Source organism: Pantherophis guttatus, chromosome 2 (genome assembly GCF_059756535.1).
Source record: "Pantherophis guttatus breed Tessera chromosome 2, ASM5975653v1, whole genome shotgun sequence".
Lineage (NCBI taxonomy): Eukaryota > Metazoa > Chordata > Lepidosauria > Squamata > Colubridae > Pantherophis > Pantherophis guttatus.
This window is the reverse complement of record NC_142064.1, coordinates 28,182,149-28,197,987: the sequence shown is the minus strand read 5'-3', so window position 1 is coordinate 28,197,987 and position 15,839 is coordinate 28,182,149. Positions and strand designations below refer to the sequence as shown.

General features: G+C 35.9%; 1 protein-coding gene across 4 annotated transcripts in view; it reads left to right on the top strand.

The window, feature by feature from the left end:
* The window catches only part of PLPP1 (phospholipid phosphatase 1), an 81,157-nt gene that overhangs the window by 44,604 nt on the left and 20,714 nt on the right, over positions 1-15,839 (top strand). The gene's annotated exons all lie outside the window — the stretch shown is intronic.

Here is a 15,839-nt window from a genome sequence, read left to right as displayed (position 1 = left end):
GTGTGCCTGGTCATGAAAATATTTCGTATTTTCTTTTTGACAAAAGTGGAAATTTAACAATTTCGTAAATAGGGTTCACGATGTCTCATCATTTGTCTTCCACTAGCACACAAGGGTATTGTACGTTTTGTTCTTATTAACAACAAGAACAAAACCATTCCAGTACTGTAGTAACTAGTACTATAATTAGTACTGTACAAAATAATTAGCATATGCGAATTATTGCTGCCAGTACAATAAGATTCTAGTTATAAAGCAACTAAAGTCATGAAAAAAGAAAAGTGGAAAACATTTGCATTGGTGATTTGATAGTTATTATCACTTTGGTCTTTGTTGCTCCCTTTTGATACATAGGCTTATGCAGAGCTAGATAGATGTGTAACCTAAGGATTAACGTGTTAATTACAGCACATTTCACATTCTTGAAGTTGTTTTTCTGTACAGAACCATTCCTTTTATTTCCTGCTATTCAAGCTGTGAAGGTTGTTGGTATGTAGCTGGAGTGGCACCGCCCAGACATAGGAGGAAAGGGATTTGAATTTTTATGGGAATGCCAGGGCTTATAAAAATACAATGAAAAATGCAAGAAACCCACCCAAAAGATCTTTGCAGTTCTTGCAGTTAGGATGGCAACATGCCATGGCTTAGAAAGAACTGGCCAGAATTCCATTAAAATCTCAGATTTGTGCTTTTTTTGAATATCACAACCCATTTCCAAAATCGGAAGGAAGGAAGGAAGGAAGGAAGGAAGGAAGGAAGGAAGGACCCAAATTACTTGTGGCATGCCCAAACCCTATTTGAATCAAAATTCCTTAAATGTTTAGATCATTGCCAAAAATACCAGAGGAACAAAATGCTTTTAAAGAATTTATTTTTATTATTGCTGAAAGAATATCACTGTTTTAAGAGAAAGTCAGTAGGGAAGGAAGATTGCAGATGAAAGGCACTTAAGTATTAAAACATTGCTTTTCCTCTCTAAGCAGAATTATAATTGATGGTGTGAAAACTTAGCTGTATTCCATCCACAGTATACTGAACCTTGTCACCTTTTTCCTGTCTGTTTTGATCATTTTTTTTTCTTTTTGAAACAAGCTCCATTATGACTCAATTTTAGTCTCTTTGGAGCCTATATTCTGCTCTCCCATTCTTGTTCTCCTCATATTCAGAAAAACTAGCAGCTTGTTCTTTCTCCCTTGTTTATTTTTACTTTCCAGAAAATGCAAACTGTTCACACTGAGTTAAAACAAGATTTCTGTATGAACTAGGAAACATTAAATCTTACTTCCTAGTTATTCTGATTAAGAATTTTGCTTCTCTCTTCAGTACATTAAAAAGAAAATGATAGGTCATGTTCTTTATTCCAAAAAAGAAGTAACATTCAGGAATCATTTTATTAAAAATGTGCTGTGGATCATTGGAGCTTCTTTTGGAAATGAAAAAAATATTTTCATTTTCACTTTAGGTAAGTGATTTTGGGAGGCGACAAAACAGAAAAAAATGACAACCTCTTTTGAGAGCTTCTCTTGCACGTTATGCATTGACTAAGAGTCAAAAACAACATCCATCTTCCCCAGAGGGAACTCCTCCCATGATGAATGTTTAGATCTGGGATATCCGCCCAGTTTTGGAGGCAAATTTCTAACCCCTCTGAATTTTAAAAATAATAATGCTAAGGACATTTAAAAATTTGGGGGCTGAGGATATTTGGATCTTTTTCAGCATACAATTGACTATGAGTCTTCCAACTCTGGTTGTTTAACTGGAAAAATGCCCAACAGCCAGAAGCTTTATCCAGAAGCATCTCTTAATACAGGTCATGAGTTCATATAAGAAAGAGAACCAGTTTGATGTAGCGGTTTAGTGCTGAATTCGAAACTGACTGAATAAGCAACAAAACAGAGAAGATCCTTTGCCACTACAAAAAGGGCAATCCTTTTCTCCATCATAGTTTTTTTTTTAAAGAAAAAAAGTTTTCTTGGCAAGATTTCAGAATAGGTTTGCCATTGCTTCCTTCCTAAGGCTGAAAGAGAACAACTGGCTCAGAATCACCCAACTGCTCCTTCCCTAAGGCAGGACTAGAATCCAGGGTCTCTCATTTTCTAGCCTGATTTAACCTCTGGCACTCCAGACTGAACCTACAAGGTTAAAAATAGATCCTTACCATTGAAGAAGGTTGGAGAATCAAAAGAGAACAGCCATTTTGAGAAAGATAAGTTTAGATGTAAATTAAGATCCTTTTATTGATATTGTGGATTGATCTGAATTGAATTGTTTTTTTATACTCATATATTTTGCTCTGTCTGTCTTATGTATGTATTTGCATATGTATTTTCTCCTGGAAAATTAACTGCAAATGAAAGCCTTAATCTATATAATGCATGGCTTACATTTCTTTGGAACTGAATAGCACTCCAGTATTATTTAACTGTCATGCATCTTGGCCATTCTGCTAGTCATGGGAAGATTTTTACTTTCTTTTTCTCCTGAGTGAAGATGCAGAGAAGAATGTCATGCATAGATCTGTAATAATGAAAGGAAAACAATATTCGAATAGAAGAGAGTATCTGTAGCCCAGGGTTGAACTGCCGAGTCTTGGTGCTTTGTGAGTTTGGTAGTTTGCTTGCAGACATTTCATCATCCAGATTAGGAAGCATGATGGTGCTCCCTGGAAAATAATATATTTTTAACCTCATATACTAATGCAAATCAAATGAATATTTGTGTAATAAGACAGAACCAATTGTGAGGATTTGAAAGCAAATGATGCTTGAGAATACATGCTCCATGTATTTATTGATTTAGTGGCGGACATCTAATTCTTTAATAAAAATTTCCAATGTGGTTATAAAAATCAGGTAGTAACTGATGGAAGGTATCATTTTCCTGTAATTCTACTGAACACGTGCTAATTTCCATAGACAATTATGGACTAGGTTTTATTCAATATAAAGCAGCTGCATATGGCCATATGATTGACCTTAAATGAGCACTTTGAAATAGTTGATTGCAAATTCTGTAAATGATTTTTAAAATGTAAATGTTTTACAATTCTTTATAAAATGCATCCTAGGGTGCTTCACAAAGTGATTAAAGCAACTACTTCAATATTGTAGTGATGTGACCTTCTTACATTGTGTGACTAATACGAAAAGTGGCTCCTGGCAATACAGGATCTGGGACTAAGCTGCAATGCAGAAATCTAGCTGATTATACTATCTTTAAAACAGGTTCAAAAACTGGAAAGATGAGAATCATTCAGAGGAGAGTTGTCCATTGGCTGTGTGTACAGCAGACATTGTTTTGATATTATTCTAATTAAGCAACTAATTATTGCAGTATGAGATAACTTGAGGACTTAAGGAAGAAAACAAGAAATTAACAAAGGGTCTTGATTCATAAAATAATCTTGCTGTTAATAAAATCTGTTGGTGTTATTCATATATCCAGTCTAGATAACTTCCACACAGATGCTTTAGATCAGTGTTTTTCAGATTTGACAATTTTAAAATTTGTGGATTCAACTCCGAGAATTAACCAGTCAGCATGCTTTAGATATTCTCCCCTTAATAAATAAAATGTAATATAGACACCATTCTATATCCATTGTATAATATAAAATGTGCTATAAGGCAGTAGTTTTACAATATAAAATGGGTATAACATGATGCCTTTCAAGATTGTGCTAGTTCCTAAAACTTATGTGTATAGAGTGGGTTGCTTTTGCAAAAAAATTGGAAAAAAAACTCTTATTTACTTGGGGCTGAGCCTTCCCCTCTATGCTAACTACTAGATGCTGTGATATTCATAAAATCACAATTCTGTGTCTAATTCTTGAATACAGAAGAAAGAAATATACTGGCTTATTTCTTTGAAATTCAGTAGTTGTTCATTGTAGTGTGAACATGTGGCATGCTTGACAAGAATAAAACTGGCGAAATACTTTGGTTTGTTGGTTTTAGTCATTATCCCTTCTGATGCCCTACTATGACTAAGAATTCATCAATTCTGTCTTGCTGAAAAAATCCTTTAAAGCATGAAGCATTTTGCAAATGAGACCTCAGCTTTTTGAAACAGGTGCGGGAATATCTAAGGCTGGTGCCGGCAATCTGCCCTTTTGAACTTCTGATGTCCAGGCAAACAAAATAGGATTCTCATTAAAACATTGATAATTGCATTCATCATTGCCTTGATTATTTGGTTTCATAAGATATCTGGAGATATATGCATACTTTTATAAACAAATATATGTTTGTCTGTATACACACAAACATACACATAAGATTACTGTATGCTTTATCTTGTTGCTGTAAATAAAATACATGATCAGATATTCTTTTAGCTCTTAAACCTACGTTGCACCTAAAGATACTCTGGAATATTTTTCTACTATCATCTAAAGATTACTGTATTGTCTAAACTGTAATGAAGTTTTCATGAGGAAAAAGGAGTCTCCCTCAACCGTATGTTTGGACAGTTTGGAAATGTTAAGGACTGTAAACCAAGGCATCTAGAGGTTGCTAGAAGTAAGGAATTCTCAGCCTGGTAATTTCAGGGAACACATCAGAAACTGGAATACTTTCCCACTGGGCTCAGAACCCGAAGAGCCATAAAATTAAGTTTGATATTCTGTGTTTCGGTTATTATCTGATTTTGAACCTTCTGGGCTACTTGGAGTCTCTGTTCTCTTGTTTGTCTTTGTCCTATGAGCTAGTAAACTGGCTTGCATTCAGAAGGATTTCTGCCATACAGCTGAATTGAATCTAGGGACTGCTGCATCTTAGATGTTTCATTACAAGTATTGTCTTCTGGACGAATAAGTGTGTGGAAATGCCTAGCAAAATTAACTTCATTGAAAATAAAATGAACAGGACGTAAAATGGGAGCCCCTGGTTTGTCTGGTGAAAGGGTGTTCGGGCTGCTGCCTCTTTTATTAGCACATCTGATAAGTGATCATGCTTGATATCATGGGAAGAGGTGGCTTGGCATTCTTCAGCTGTCTAAGATTACAAACGATATAACCCCACATTGATCATGCTGGTTGAGGTTTATAGGGGCTAATAGAAGCTACAGACCAAATTGAGATCAAAGATACGATTTCCATGCAGAAAAGGAAGAACACTATAGAACCCAGAAGTATTGCTTTTTCCCTGCTGTCATCAGTAATTTCACAAGTGCAGTAAGTGGCCAAGGTTAATGCCTCCCCCTCTTTTTAAAATTGTTTTTTTTAAAAAAAATATATCTATAAGTAAATGTGAGTGTCAGTTTGGTCTGGGATTTTTTTGTTTGTGTCTTTAAAGTATATACTAATATGGGCTGCCTTACTACAATGAACTTAAAATTCTGCTTTAATGAAAGAGCAGTTCTGAAAACTATATATAAATAAGCACATCTAATTTTAAATGGCCTTTGTTCAGTTTAAGGAAGGACACATGGTATTTTTAAGTGAAAAGAACAAAAACAGTAGCAGGGAACAAAACGTAAGTTATTTTGAAATTATATTATTTACAGTAAAGTTTTTCTGGATGTGAATGCATTCAAGTCCTTAGATAGTAAGCATAAAACTATGTTATTTAAAGAAACATAAATTAACATTTGAATTGCTGCACCTAAAATTGTTGATACTTTGTTCATATTTTTCCCAAAGTTACTTTCTTAGAATGAAGGGGAAAAGTCCTCATCTTCAGTACTTTGGTAATCAGAATTGGGAGTTTTGAGAATTATAGTCCAAGACTTCTAGTGGAATCAGACTGTGGAAGACTGTTTTAATCTAGGAATTACTCTAATTTCTGAGTTCCTTTTTAAAACTCATTGAGAATTGTTTCGAGTCTTTTTTACATACTTGGCTTAAACATGGTTGGCTGTTGTATCAAATGACTGACTATTGGTCCAGTGAGCGAATCTCACTAATACCGGATCCACAAATCTTGCAACTCAGGAATTTGAGAATATTGCGGATTGTTGGACTCTGTAGTGCTCTCAGTTTGACTATAAAATACATTTGGAGCAAGCATAAACATAACACCTTCGTGTAACTTTTTAAAACAACTGTGTCTCAGGGTCACATGGCAGCTACAGCCTTGCAATCTTGGGAAAAGTGATTGTCTAAAACCCTGAGTTGAATGCTGAGAGAGATGATTAAAACACAATTATTCTCTATCGGTGTTGAAGGAACATTATTGACTGACTTTTTACTCTACAAAATCTTCACAAAGTCATTTTTTTCTCCATCAAAAATTGCAAATAATTTCTCTTTCAAAATTAAGCTGCAGTACCTTTAATTCTATCAGTAAAACAATGATGAGTTGAAACTCACAGGCTTTTAAAAATCTAGATATCTACCAGATGGCCTTTTAGGGGGGTTTTGTAACAACATTTCTATTGCTTAAAAGGGCAACTATCAGACTGAAAAATCTGAAAAAGCTATTTAAAATTGTGCAATCTCAATACTTCTGAGAAGCTGTATATTTTGATAAAAGGGCAGGATAAGATCAAAATCACAATATACAAAAATACATATCCGAGTGGAATGAATGAATGACATTTCAAGATATTCTTCCTCTTCCGCATCCACATCCACCTTCTAAAATCCCTCTAGAGCAGTGCTTCTTAAAGTATGCTCCTAAAACCCTGAGAGTCCCCCCAAGACCTCTCAGGCACCCACAAAATCAAAATGATTTCCTTATTGAAAAATAATACAATATTAAAATCCCATCAAACAATCACGTCAAGCAGGAAAGGGAGCAAATGCATCAAGTTTAATTTTTAATATGGTAAATATGGATAAATACAAACAAAAGCTCTTTTGAAGTTTTCCATAATTTTTTAAAGTGGGAAGGAGTCTTTGGAGAGAAAAAAGTTTAAGAAACACTTATCTAGAGAATTGAGGAATCCTCCAGAAAAGATTTGGAAGGCAGCTGGCAAAGAAGGACAATTCACATTGCATGAGGAAAAAAATTACTTGCCTGATACTGAAGGAACATGTTCAAATTAAAGCATCAGATTTTTAATCAACTAAGAACATTTAAAGACTGCAATTACCAATCAAAATGTGCTACTAATATAGTTAGTCCTAGATTTATGACCTCAGTTGAGCCCCAAATTTCTGTTGCTAACCACAACATTTATTAAATGAATTTTGCCCTATTTTACAGCCTTTCTTCCCATAGTTGCTAAGTGAATCACTGCAGTTGTTAAGTTAGTAACATGGTTGCTTAGTGAATCTAGTGTCTCCATTGACTTTGCTTGTCAGAAGGTGGCAAAAGGTGATCACATGACCCCGGGACATGGCAACTGTTATAAATATGAGTCAGTTGCCAAGCACCAAGCATCTTGAGTTTTGATTACATGACCATGGGGATGCTGCAATGGTCATAAATGTGAAAAGGGTCATGTCACTTTTTTCACTGCCATTGTAACTTTGAACTGTCACTAAACGAACTCTTATAACTACTGGTAGCCCATTAATTTGCCTGTGGCTTCTATAACAAATACTCCTATCTTGTGGTAATCAGTGATCCAGTATGTACAGTTTGAAGAGTCATGTTTGAAATGACTGGCTGACCGACTGCACTCAATGTGTAGTCCTTAATGGAACTGCATCTACATGGAGGAAAGTACGTAGTGGGTTACCCCAAGAGTCTACTCTTCAATATCTTCATCAGAGATTTTGACAAAGGGATAGAAGGGGAACTCATCAAATTTTCAAACAACACCAAGCTGGCAGGAATAACTGACACTCCAGAAGAAAGGCCCTATTTAACAAAATGAAATTCAGTAGTGAAAAAAGTAAGGTTCTACATTTAAATAAGAAAAACCAAATGGACAGGTATAGAATAGATGGTACCCGGCTCAATAGCAGTAACTGCACGATCAAATACAGTAAAAAACAAAGCAAGATTGTAGATCTTGGCTTGTTGGTGTTCACTTGATTTTAGTTGATTAGACTCAGCAATTCTAAAAAAAATGTACGTGGATAAGACAGAGAAGGACAATGCTGGCTTAAGTTAAGTACCGATTGCTTAAGATGCTGGCTTAAGTTAAGGACCGATTTTTGCTCTGCTCCAAAAAAAATAATGTATTTATAATGCTGTTATAGTTTGTCTATTATCAAATTATCCAGGACAGTTGTTGACAGGTGTTGCATAACTTGGGCAGAAGTTGGTTATCCATGAAGCAAGGCAATTTTACATCCAAAATTCAATTTCCTGGTGCTGTCTGGAAAAGTTAGAGTTATTTGAGAATTCCAAACTTCTTGCAAAGGTTGAGCCATTCTGCTGCTTTGGCAGAGCAGCAGTGGTCTTGTTGCTGTTGTTACACAGCTGTCTCTACCACAAGATTCAAGTCTATCCATGAACTACAGTAATTGTGATATAGATACTTTTGCTTGCAGTAAGACAGTAACTTTTGTCTCAGCTGCTCGTTGGTGAAGGAAAGGGTGCAGCTTTCTACTTGGTATCCTACTTATCTTTTGCACCTTGGAGTTGCTGTGGATTTTGTCAGCAGGAATGCAAACTCTGCCCTGTTGTACCTTGTTATAAAAGTGGGATAAATGCTTTTGTCTGGTGGCTCCAAGCGAAGTGTTAGGGAAAGGTGTTTAGGCAGAAAAGTATTATACAATAATGGAAATGCTCCTGGAGTTAAGCTGCAGCCAAGAGGACTTCCCCAATCTTTCTTCAGCAGGAATCTATATTGGGCAAAAATGCTGTGCACAGCGTCATCTGAAACTAGATTGATCTTGCATAGGATTCATGTACCAGTAACAGTATATTGTAAATAGAGATTAATTTGCACCATTCCCTCTATTCTGTTGGGCATCAATAGGCAATGGGAACTATAGAGGATGCTGGATGATTCCAGCATCCCTTATCATCTTCCACACTTCCAAAGCTGCCAGGAGCTCTGCAATATCTGGAGGGAAAAAAATTAGGCAGCATGACATTGATCAAAAATGACTGAGCATAGCGAGGAGCATCTCAGAAAACTGGCAATTAGTCTTTTTCTCTTAGATTCATTTCAAATGATGTAAATGAATCTAAGCTTGAGACCAGAGTAGGTCAAGAGAAGAAAAACATAAGGCATACTGGATTAATAAATATAACTTTTTAGTAATTGTATTAAGCATTACGATTAAAAAGATAAAACTAATACAAACTCAAAAAGTGAAAAAATAGTGCAGAAAAGAAAAAAATAGAAAAGAAAGGAAAAAATTAAGAATACAGTAACAAACAAAAATATATAGAAATGACTTTCCCCCTCATCACAGAAATATAAACAATTTTAGTATCTTATCATCTTCTCTTGAAATACTGTACAACAAATGATCTTATCTTCCTATATCCCAACTCTTATTTATAAACAAATCTTTAATGCCTTGCCATTCAGTCTTGATCAGCAAAAGTCTCTTAAGGGTTACCAGAGATGATGACATATTAATTTGTTACTGTTTGTTCTTTGTATATCCTTTTTAATTATTGAGACATCTGCTAGTTTCATTTGTATATCCAGTGTAGTATCTTTTCCCATGTAATTCTTGTAGACTGTCATTTTAAAATCCACATATCAGTCTCAATCTTGCCTAATATAAATTATAAGAGGCAGACACTCTTAAAATTAACTTTTGGGTCCCTTGTTCAACAATATCCTTCAATACTTCCAATGTTAAAGTATTTTGCTGCATTCTGTATTAGTAAGTCAGATTTAAATATTCTTCTCCATTGATTGTAATCTTTACTTCCTTCTGGCTCCCTCTATTGTCCAGCTTTCAATGTCCATCTTATTGTGTGTGTTTTTAAGATTTCAAAATAAAAGCATTTCCCCACAGGATGGACTCTTATAATTAATTTGAAGCTCTTATTTCAAGTTCATCTGGATCCTTAGTCCATTTATAACTTTTCAAAATCAACATTTTAACTATCTTTTTTGATGTTTATTCCAAACACACATACCCCCCCTTTAAAAAGTCCTTAAACTTGTATTTAAAAAAAAAACCATTTTGCTAGATTAAAGGAAACTTTCCTGGTGCTGTAAAATTTGTCAAAACAAAGATTTCTGGTGCTGAAAACAGTTAACCATACCAAAAGTGATTAGAAAAAGCATGCAAATTCAGAATCCTTAAAGGTGCTGATTGTGATTGGTGCTTTTACTAATAAACGGAACTTTGGAAGAATTTGTCCCTCATTCAGATAGCAAAAGTACAATGTTTCCTGTGGCACAGCTTTGAGAAGTAATGTCAGCATGCAAAGCATTGTACCAATATCCTGTGGCTTCTGCTAAAAGATCATACTTTTGGAGATAACTCGGATAATTATATTTATGTTTTAGATTGAACGTTTTTCATTACATGGGTGAGATGGCAAATTCTTTGTAAAAGTTTTGAAAAACATTTTTTTCCCAAACACTGGTACTAGTTAGGGGCTTCTTGGCTAGACAAGCAGATGATCATTGCACAATTGCTTGTGAAATTTAAGAACCACCTGGCTTTTTCCTGAAAACAGTAGTGGACATGATGGTCCTTGGTCTGGTAGAGCAGAACAAAAATGCTCATAGTAGTTTGTAATATTATGTATCCCAGATAGTACTTTATCTCTGCCGAGATACTGCCTGGCAACATTAGATTTGCATTAGACTGAAGGAAAGCTCAGAAGTTGGCCATCACGATCACCACTGCAGTATTACATCTTGTGTCAGTGTGATGCTTTATGCATGGAGTGGGAGCATTCTAGGGTGCACCAGAATAGAATATTTTAGAGTGTTTTAACACCATCGCTATACTAGTGCTGGGTTAGTATAAAGACTAACCCTGATGGAAATATGCAAGAATTGTTCTCTAAGCAAAGGATGCTAAAACATGTTTTAAGCCCTGAAAAATGAGTTAATGTTCAGAAGTGGCTCCTACAAATACCTCCTGATTCATTGGAATATAAGAAGGAGCAGTGGCACAGCACAATCAAACTTGCAAGATTGTGTTATTATAGCCAGTTTCAATAAAAGTAGATCTGGTTTTCATGTGCAGCTTAAAAAGATGTGTGTATGAAAAAAAAGATAACTTCATTTTTTCCATATCAGATCACTTGTGCCTTGGGCTCTATATTAGCTAGCCAGACCAACAATGTCTCTGTTTCAAACTAATATTTACGTACCTGTAATTGAACCCAAGACTTTTTGCCACATTCAAGATACATAGTTTTATTATATGCTACTGCCTCTCTTTCAATTCAAATATAACTCTTTGGAGCCAACTTTGTCCATCAATTAACATTTTCATACGGATTACGGTACTTAAAAGATTCCTTCAAATCAAGAAAGAAAAAGAATAATAACCAGCTCTCAGAATATTCATTTTATAAGAATTTTTCTACTTTATTTTTTTTGTTGTTTTTTTTCTGTGTTGGCTTTAGCAGCAGTCAGAGGGATGTTTTTTAGCAGAAATCATTGCTCTTTTGGCTCACAATTTCAGAATTTGTACTGCCAAGCTTGCCACATCACAGAAAACGTTATGTGATTTGATTTATTTTATCACTTTTTCCATAGAGCAGTGCATAAATCATTTGGGACATGGAATTGCCTCAGCTCTTGCACTCACCTTTTGCCATTTCAGTCCACTTTATAGCTTAACACCTCTTATGAAATATTTTCTTGTTGTTTGCTTGTTGGTGATATAAAACAGAAGTTGAAACCCAATCTGCTGAAATAGTTTTATCATCTTGTTGGTGATATAAAACAGAAGTTGAAACCCAATCTGCTGAAATAGTTTTATCATCAAAAGGGATGTTAAAGGTAGGGGAATAGGGGACAGTCCTGTAAATTAGCTTACTTTTCATGTTAGAAAGTTATAAAGATTTATATCTAACAAATCTTGGAAGGAGAAGTGTAAATTCAGAGAAATGTAACACTGGAAGGAAGACAAAAGGAAAAAGATGTTTTTCTTAGATAAATGCATGGACTTTGAGTAAGAGGAAAAAACATATGAAAGGAGGGCTAGGACAATGGGGCTTAAGTGTAAAGTTGGCAAAAGAAGAGATTCTAGGGTCTATTCGTAGACAAAATGAGATGTGAGAGAGCAATGTGAGAGAGGAAAGGAGATGGTTTTAAAAATTAGCTGCTTCTCTTTAATTCCATGCACAGTAATAACTCCAGAGCTGTAATTTTCATAGTCAGAAGTCAGTGAAGTCTTGAGATCTATGCATGATAAAATGCAGGATAAAAAAGGATAAAATTCATTGACCTGCCATCCAGCTCAGTCCTTTTGCATTGCCTGATAGCCTGCTGACCCTTGTTCCACTCTGGTGCAGGTTCTAGTGTTGTGACCGAGTTTCAGCTCTGGAGCATGTGTCTCAATGCAGGGTGTATCCAGTAAAACTGGGAGTCAACATCTCTGCATGGCAAGAGAAGTTTCAGTTCCTCCTAAAACAAAATTGAGTTTACAAGCAAAATGATTTACAACCAGTTGCAGCATGACCATGATTTGTAACAGTTTTTATTGCTTTCTGTCTGTCGTAACTGTTTGCTTACTTGTTGCCTTGATTTACAAGATCGTAAGTCGAGGATTACCTATACCATTTTAGCCTTTTAGACAAAAGAAAAAACCTTACAGGATCTTAAACGTTAAGAAATTTATTATTGTAAAGATACCATTATACTATTCATGATATTAAAGGAACAGAGAACATAGAATAACAGAGTTGGAGGTACCTTGGAGGTCTTCTAGTCCAACTCTCTGCTCGTGTAGGAGATCCTATACCCGTGATGACGAAACTAAGGCACGCAGAGCAATATATTTGGGCACACAGGCTGTTGCCCTAGCTCAGCTCCAGCGTGCATGCATTTGCCGGCCAGCTGATTTTCGGCTGGCCCTGTCCACGTCGCCCTCCCCTTCCAGGAGTCTCCACGTGGCCCATTTTGGATGCCAAGTAAGTACAGGGCTTACATGGAGGCTCTGGGAGGGCATCTTCGGTCTCTGGAGGGGTGGGGGAGGCTATTTTCACTCTCCCCAGACTCCAGAAAAGCTTCTGGAACCTGGGGGAGGGCAAAAAACGGGCCTACAGGAAGTCTGGAAACAGGCTGATTCCAGCCTCCAAAGGCTTCAGGTAGGCCTGCTAGGCCCAAAATGGGGCGTGGGGTTTTTTTGTGCTTGCATACATGGGGGAGCATGGGGGAGGGGTCACACATGCATGCATGGGGGGTCATTGAATTATGGGTGTGGGCATGCACGCACACGACCCCCTGTGCTCCCCCCACTTTTGGCACGCAATGGCAAAAAGGTTAGCCATCATTGCCTTATACCATTTCAGATAAATGGTTGTACAGTACAATCTCTTCTTAAAAGCCTCCAGTGATGGAGCACCCACAACTTTTGAAGGCAAGCCATTCTACTGGTTAATTGTTCTCACTGATTAAAACCTGAGAAAAATACATCCTTCAGTTATAATTGATTCCCAGTTTTGTTAGTGTTGGCACTCTACATATAGTTTATGGGCAACTGTAACAGTTTATTTCATATTCGTTTTGGATGACTTCATTTGCTTTAGTTATTTACGGTAACTAAAGACAGAATAAATAGTTTCTAGAATAATTGCCTATTTGTACAAACATGCATTTACAACTACATAGATGAAGAATATATATATATATATAAATTTTCTTACTTCTTCGTAGGGTTTATGTGTGTTTTTCTTCTAGCCAGGTTTTCCCTACGTAGCCTTTACTGTGCCTTTACAGGGAGGATATGGGTGTGGCCTACTGATGACAGCTAACGAGCTAGAAATGGATCTATTTAGGTCTCCCACCTAGCAGTTAGAGCTTGCTAGGTGTTAGAAAGGAAAAAAGCCCAGAACCGAGTAGATGTGATTCTACTGAGCTGGAGCTACAAAAAAACCTTGGCTACGTAGGGAAAACCTGGCTAGAAGAAAAACATATATATATATGATTATTTTAAGTTTTCAACTGCTGTTTGCTGCCAGAATCATGTTGAAATGGGCAGCCATATGACCAGAAATAAATATATAAATCTTATGTGGAGGATATTTTTGAAGATTAGTCATGTCTTTCAGTGTAACCGTATTCTTATTTGTATTCAGGTTTTTAATTTTCTTTAAACTGAAAGCTGAGCCTTTCTTTGAATATGTCAATATTGATATTAAAATAACGTTTAAACCCACCTTACTTGACTTATTTCCCCAAATGTATCAAAGGTATAATTAAAGGAAACAAATCCTTATTTTAATTTATGCTAGTATTGAGTTCCTTCTTTTAATACTGCACGGCTTAGTAGCTTAAAATATTTTAATTTACCTAAAAAGATAGTTTAATAAAACAAAGAAATTTGAAAAACGAAGTAGTAACATTTTGCCTCCAAACCTCAGTAGTCATTCTCTTCTGATCTGCAAAACTCCACCATCCATTTTATTTTGTTTGTTTTAGATTCTCTTAATTAAGAAAAAAATAGGAATCTTGTATATTGTAAAGTGTCAGTTTTAAGCATTTTTTTTTTTTTTTTTTACCAAGGATGCTTCTATAAGTGCTTGCTAGGAACAAAGATTGAAGTAAAGTGGCCATGATGTCAATTTCCAAAGCATTTGCCACCTAAAAATTGGGACCCATGTGTTAATGATTTCCGACAATGAAGCCCTATAGTGTTAAACCTTTATATGTGTAAGATGTTAGAAATAAAGCCAATTTAAACTCTTTTCTAGGACTCAACCATTTCTCCATTTTGGCCACAGCACTGACTTGAGGTGTAGTTTGGTAGATGACATCAGGTGTTTTTGCCCTTGAGAAAAGATTAACGGTTCTGTATTTGTGCTGGTACATCTTGGTTACATAGATCAGCCCTTAATCTATGAAGTGTACTAGGTGAAATTTATAGTTCTTGAGATAAATGACCAGCTTTAATTATTAAATTCCAAAGGAGATGAATGTATAGCTGTGGATGACAGTCAGTCGTTCCATACACCGTTAAGAAGTACAGTCAGTACTAGAGCCATGCATATATAGAATACGTGGAACTTAGAATTAAATGTGTTGAACAACCTGATAAGTAAAGTAGAAGTATCTCTTTACAGTTTATTTAATACAAGCAACCATTTTGAGTTTGCAGATTGTCAGTGGTTGAGCTTGTAGTCATGACTGAAACTAATTTTCTTGCTCATACATGGTTATAATTGACCATGCAAGATACTATGGAAATTCTTGGTTTATATGAACTTGGATTTCAGAACTGGCTAGAAGCTCTTTCATATATGAGGGACCCAACTACTTTTTGAACTTGTGAAATGGCTTCTGTCAGATTTTACAGACCTCATTTACGGGTGTATTGTGTGCATGGGAATTTTGGAGAGTTACATATTGATATACCACAGGTGGAGTATGCATAGATTGGGTAAGATACAGTTTCATTGCCTATAATCAAAGCAGATTCTGTCTTTCTCATCAAACAAACTGTGTAAAGGGCTTTCTTACTGAGGTAAATACTCTTTGTATTTTGGAAACCATTTCAAATCCCAGGGCCAGAGGTATAGTTTCACTTGGTGTAAAACCCTGAAATTAGATATTCAGAAGTTTTAAAATTAACTGTCTTTTCAGGGATGAACAGAAAGCAGGCCCTCGTATTCTCAGCTACATAATCAAGAGCCAAAGACTCTCCATAGCAGGGGTTGATTAATCTATTTGACTTCTGTGCATTTGGCGTAACTGAGATGGCACTTGGCAATCAGGCATAAAAATGGAGTTTACAGTACTCATCCATTGCATGACCTTTAACAGAAGCATGTGTCAAAAAACATCTCCAGAGATAGCTCTGTCAGTGTTTTAGCTGGATACGTGGTGTGTTGGTTTTGACAAGG